This window comes from Pteropus vampyrus, unplaced genomic scaffold, assembly GCF_000151845.1.
Source record: "Pteropus vampyrus isolate Shadow unplaced genomic scaffold, Pvam_2.0 Scaffold818, whole genome shotgun sequence".
In the NCBI taxonomy this organism is placed as follows: Eukaryota; Metazoa; Chordata; class Mammalia; order Chiroptera; family Pteropodidae; genus Pteropus; species Pteropus vampyrus.
In genome coordinates, this window is record NW_011889599.1 from 678532 (window position 1) to 684847 (window position 6316).

The 6316-nt window shown below is 37.9% G+C and overlaps 2 pseudogenes; one reads left to right on the top strand and one right to left on the bottom strand.

The window, feature by feature from the left end:
- The first annotated feature begins 47 nt into the window (after positions 1-47).
- LOC105309709 lies at positions 48-6316 on the top strand (annotated as a pseudogene).
- Positions 2554-2671, bottom strand: LOC111734150 (annotated as a pseudogene).

Sequence of the window (6316 nt, forward strand, 5' to 3'; positions counted from 1 at the left end):
AGCCAGGGTAAGGACGATGAGAACCAACGTGCCAAATTGCATTGGCCATGGCAAAGTCAAGTCAGGATGGCCACGTGCTGCGTCGCGTGGCAGCAGCTTGCCTCAGGAGTGGGCAGCCGGAAGACCGGCGGGAAGGAGAAGGAGCCTTGCTGAGCCGTTGGGGCAGAGGCCCGCAGGTGAAGAAGGTGGAGGTGATAGCAGAGCAGGAAGAGGAGTGGTGGTGCGGGGGCGGGGGGCAGTCTTTAGGGTCAAGCTTTGCAGAATGAGGCTGGGGGCTGGCGGAAAGCAGGGCAGGGGGGAGGCTGGATCTTGCACCTGCGTGAAATTGTCAAGAGCCAGAAAGATGTTTAAAATCTTTCATCAGTGACCCTACCCCTTATCTGGAAGAAATCATCCAAAAGAAGAAAAGAAAGTTGCCCACTGCAGCAGTTTACAGCAAGAAAATTGGAAACACCCTAAATGTCCAGCAATAAAGGAATGATTACAGGTATCATGGTACAGCTATCGGATGAAATATTCTGCACCTTTTATAAAGAAATATTCATTGTTGTTTTTAATTAATTTTTTGAATTATAGTTGGCATACAATGTATTAGATTCAGGTGTACACATAGTGATTAGACAGATAAAGGAATATTTCTGTTGAACTTGGGAGGCAATATGCAAACTTCTTGTAATAAATGAGACATTAAAAAAGAAAAGCAGGGTGTAAACGTGGTCTCAATTAAGGTGAAATAAATATGCCTCAGGTTAAAAACCAGAAAAGAACCCCAGAGATTTGGATTGTTGTGTTAGAAAGTGAAATGCTCAAAGATGAATTGTGTTGAGTTAAAATAACCTTTTATGTTATGATATTAATTCTATAAAATTTTATACCAAAGACAATTTTTAGAAACCTCGTCTTTACAATGAGAATTATGGGTTGTGTCTCCAGCTCTAAATATGAGCTTATATATAATTGTAGGGTTTTTATTATTTTTAAATATAATATACATGCTTTATAGTAATTGCTAAGTCCTTTGTAGAAACAGAATACAGAGAGTACAGGAGAAAGTAGGGAAATCTGAATAAAATTGGTAGATTGTACCAATATCAATATCCTAGTTGTGACATTTTTATTAATTTTACTAGTTTTTAAAAATTGAGACAATTAATGTACCTTAAAATTCACCCTTTAAAAGTATATAAATTCATAGGTTTTCAGTACATTCAAAAGATTGTGTTCCCATTACCATTAATTCCAGAATATTTTCATCACCCTCCAAAGAAACCCATATTCATTAGCAGTCAAGCAGTCATTCTCCAGTCTACTCCCTCCTCCAGCCCCCTCGCCCCAACCATTAATCTACTTTCCTTCTCTATGGATTTACCTATTCTGGGTATTTCATATAAATTGAATCACACAGTAGTATATGGCCTTTTGTGTGTCTGGCTTCTTTCATTTAGCATAATGTTTTCAAGGTCTGTCTATGCTGTAGCATGAATTAGTACTTCAGTCCTTTTTATTGCTGAATAATATTACATTTTATGGATATACCACATTTTGTTTAGCCATTCATTAGTTGATGGCTATTTGGGTTGTTTCTACTTTTTGGCTCTTGTGAATAATGTTGCTATGAACATTTGTGTACAGTTTTTGTATGACCTATGTTTTCATTTTTCTTGAGTAGAAATGCTGGTCATATTACTGTAAGGAGGAGGCAAGAGAATAAAAATTATTAATCAAGCCACATTCAGAGGCTGTAATATGCTGATCAGCCCTGCAGCTAGGCCAGAACACCTTCAGAACAAAGGAAAATTTCTGCTGAGATTGCTAACAACCCATTCCCCACACCTGTGGAAGGGGAAACAGGAACCAAGAGTCATTCTCTATGTCTAAAACCATGGGGAATCTATGGATTAAAGGCTGGGAACTGCCATCACTTTTTCACACTACATATTCTTCTCCCTCCTCACGTATGTCCATATCAAAAGAAATGGGTTAATAACATCTTTTAAACTATAACTCACAGGAACTAAAGAATGATATATAAACTGAATTCCTTGAACACTCGGGATCCCTCTCAGTGCCTTTATTCTGTCTCTCACTGTCTCTCTCACTGTCCCTCTCACTCTTTACCTCTGAGAGGAGACCACACTCTTTGGAATGTTACTCCTTTTCTAATAAACTTTCCTTTTGACTCTAACTTTGGTGTGAGTGTTGAATTCTTTCTACAGTATCCGCTATAGGACCCTCTTCTTCTCTTGGTACAGGGTTTGGTCTCCCCGCTACTCAGTAAAATTTGCCCTGTCCTGCATCAGTATGATAACTCTATGTTTAACTTTTTGAGAACCGGCCCGTTTTACAAAGCGTCTGCACCACTTTACATTCCTACCAGCAGTTTATAAAGGTTCCAGTTTCTCCACATTCTCACCAACATTTGTTATTGTGTTTTTTGTTGTTGCTGTCTTTTTTGTTTGTTTGTTTTTAGGTGAGACAACCCATGGTTGACCTCACAGATTGCAAGGACCGTGTCAGCTTACAATCACTTATTTTTTATTTTTTTATTTTTTACACCTATAGCACCTGGTCTTCCTAGGTGGTCTTCCATCCAAGTACTAACCAGGCCCAACCCTGCTTAGCTTCCGAGATCAGATGGGATCGGGCTTCTTCAGGTAGCATGGCCGTAGACTATTGTCTTTTTGATTAGATTCATCCTAGTGATTGTGAAGTGGTATCTTGTGATTTAGCTTTGCCATTTCCCTGATGGCTAGTGATGTTGAGTATCTTTTCAGGTGCTTAGTAGTCTAAGCACCTTTGGTCTAAGAAATGTTGATTCAATTTTTTTACTCATTTTTAAATTGAGTTATATATCTTTTCATTATAGAGTTTTAAGAGTTATTTATGTATTTTGGATATATATCAAATACTTATCAGATATATGATTTGCAAATATTTTCTCCCATTCTGTGGGTTTTCTCTTAACTTTCTTTATAGTGTCCTTTGAAGCACAAAAGTTTTTTATTTTTATAAGGTCCAATTTATCTATTTTTTCTTTTATTGCTTATGCTTTTGTTTTATATATAAGAAATCATTGCTTAAGCCAAAGTCATGAAGATTAATCCCTATGTTTGTTTCTAAGCGTTTTATAGCTTTACCTCTTACATTTAGGTTTTTGACTTATTTTGAGTTAGTTTTTGTGAGATAGGTGTACAACTTGCTTCTTTCTCATGTGGACATCCAGTTGTCCCAGCACCATTTGTTGAAAAGACTATTCTTTTCCCGTTGAATTGTGTCAGCACTTTTGTCAAAAAACAATTGACTCTAAATATATGGATTTATTTCTGGACTCTCAATTGTATTCCATTGATCAATACACTGTATAGTTTTGTAAGATGTTACCATTGGGGGAATCCGGGCAAAGGGTACAAAAGATCTCTCTGTATTATTTCTTACAATTATAGGCAATCTACAATTAATGAAATTTTAATTTAAAAAACAGAGATTACTTTTACGGTACCTTCTCACCACCACCACCATCACCACCTCCACCATTACTACCATCACACCAGAGCTAAAAGAACTGTTTTGTTCTAAAAATTTCCCCAGCCTTCCTCTGAGGTGCTCACTCTTGCCCTGCAGGTGTCACAAACTCCCTTTTTATCTCTACTTTATCACAAGTCAGAACAGAAGAGACTCTGCCGGGCAGAGCCTCTTGCCAGTCCTTGGCTGACCACCAGAATGATTAAGGGTACTTTCAGAGTCCTGAGCCTCATAAAATGAGTCCTCCAGTCAAAGAAGCAGTCCCCTATTTCTTCTTTGCTCACATCCACCTTTGAAAGCATTCATTCGTTCAGCATTTATTGAGCACCTGCTATTACATAACTCTTGTAAAGAGAGCAAGTAATCTATTCATGTAAGCTATTATTATTAATAAAAATTAGACTTTTTAAGGATAAGATAATGAATATAACCCTTTCCCTCCCAGTTTTGCAAACTGTAAAAGGCTACTCTGTAATAAGTTATGATTATTATTGGGTAGGGGGATCATATTACAAATGCTGGCATTTATCAAAGACTCACCAGGAGACAGACACTTCATGTATTTTATCCTTAACCACCCAAAGAAAGTTTGAAGTAAACAGCCATACCTCATTTTATTGCACTTCACTTTTTGCACTTCACTTTATTGTGCTTCCCAGATGTTTTTTGTTTGTTTGTTTTTTTAAATATAAATTAAAGGTGGTGGCAACCCCGTATCAAGCAAGTCTACTGGTACCATTTTTCCAATACCATTTGCTTACTTCTTGTCTCTGTGTCATATTTTGGTAATTCTCACAATATTTAAAAGTTTTTCACTATTATGATATTTGTTATGGTGATCAGTGATCAATGGTCTTTGATGTTACTATTGTAATTGTTTAGGTGCGCCACGAACCACACCCATATAAGATGGTTGAATTAATAGATAAATGTAAGTGTTGTGACTCCCTCACCGACCATCTGTTCCCCATCTCTCTCCTTCAGGGCATCCCTATTCCCTGAGACACAACAATATTGAAATTAGGCCAAATAAAAACCCTACAGTGGCCTCTAAGTGTTCAGGTCAAAGGAAGAGTCATATATCTATCACTTTAAATCAAAAGCTAGAAATGATTAAGCTTAGCGAGGAAGGCATGTCAAATGCTGAGACAGGTCAAAAGTTAGGCCTCTTGAACAAAGCAATTAGCCAACTTGTGAATGTAAAGGAAAAATTCTTGAAGGAAATTAAAATTGCTATTCCAGTGAACACACGAATGATAAGAAAGCAAAAAAGACTTATTGCTGATATGGAGAAAGTTTTAGTGGCCTGGATAGAAGATCAAACCAGCCACAACATTCCTTTAAGCCAAAGCCTAATCCAGAGCAAGGACCTAACTCTTCAATTCTATGAAAGCTGAGAGAGGCAATGAAACAGCAGAAGAAAAGCTTGAAGGTGGCAGAGATCGATCAATGAGGTTTAAGGAAAGAAGCCATCTCCATTACATAAAAGTGCAAGATGAAGCAGCAAGTGCTGCTGTAGAAGCTGCAACGAGTTATCCAGAAGATCTAGGTAGGATAATTAATGAAGGTGGCTACACTAAGCAGGTAATGCAGGTAAAAGCCTTATACTGGAAGAAGATGCCATCTAAGACTGTCATAGCTAGAGAGAAGTCAATGCTTAGCTTCAAAGCTTCAAAGGACAGGCTGACTCTCTTGTTAGGAGTTAATACCACTGGTGACATTAAGTGTAAGCCAGTGCTCATTTACCATTCTAAAAATCCTGGGGCTCCTTAAGACTTATGCTAAATCTACTCTGCCTGTGTTCTATAAATGGAATAATAAAGCATGGATGACAGCACACCTGTTTACAGCATGGTTTACTGAATCTTTTAAGTTCACTGTCGAGACTTATTACTCAGAAAAAAAAGAATTCCTTTCAAAATATTACTGCTCATTGACATGCACCTGGTCACCCAAGATCTCTGATGGAGATGTACAACAATGTTGTTTTCATACCTGCTAACACAACATCCATTCCGCAGCCCATGGATCAAGGAGTAATTTCAACTTTCAAAAAAAGTCTTATTATTTAAGAAATACATTTCATAAGGCTACGGCTGCCATAGATAGTGATTCCTTTGATGGATCTGGGCAAAGTAAATTGAAACCCTCTGGAAAGGAATCACCATTCTAGATGCCATTAAGAACACTTCATGATTTATGGGAAGAGGTCAAAAGAGCAACATTGACAGGAGTTTGGAAGAAGTTGATTCCAACCCTCATGGATGACTTTGAGGGGTTCAAGACTCCGGTGGAGGAAGTAGCTGCAAATGTGGTAGAAATAGCAAGAGAACTAGAATTACAAGTAGAGCCCAAATTGCCACATCTCATGGTAAAACTTGAATGGATGAGGAGTTGCTTCTTGTGGATCAGTAAAGAAAGTGGATTCTTCAGAGAGAATGTACTCCTGGTGAAGATGCTGTGAAGATTGTTGAAATGACAACAAAAGACTTAGACTATTGTGTAAACTTAGTTGATAAAGCAGTGGCAGGGCTCGAGAAGACTGACTCCAATTTTTAAAGAAGTTCTACTGTTGGTAAAATGCTATCCAACAGCATCATGTGCTACAGAGAAATCATTTGTGAAAGGAAGAGTCAGTCAATGTGGCAAACTTCACTGTAGTTCTGTTTTAAAGAACTTGCCACAGCCACCCCAACCTTCAGCAACTACCACCCTGATCAATCATCAGCCATCAATGTTGAGGCAAGACTCTTCAGCAGCAAATAATTATGACTTCTTGAAGGCTCATGGTTAA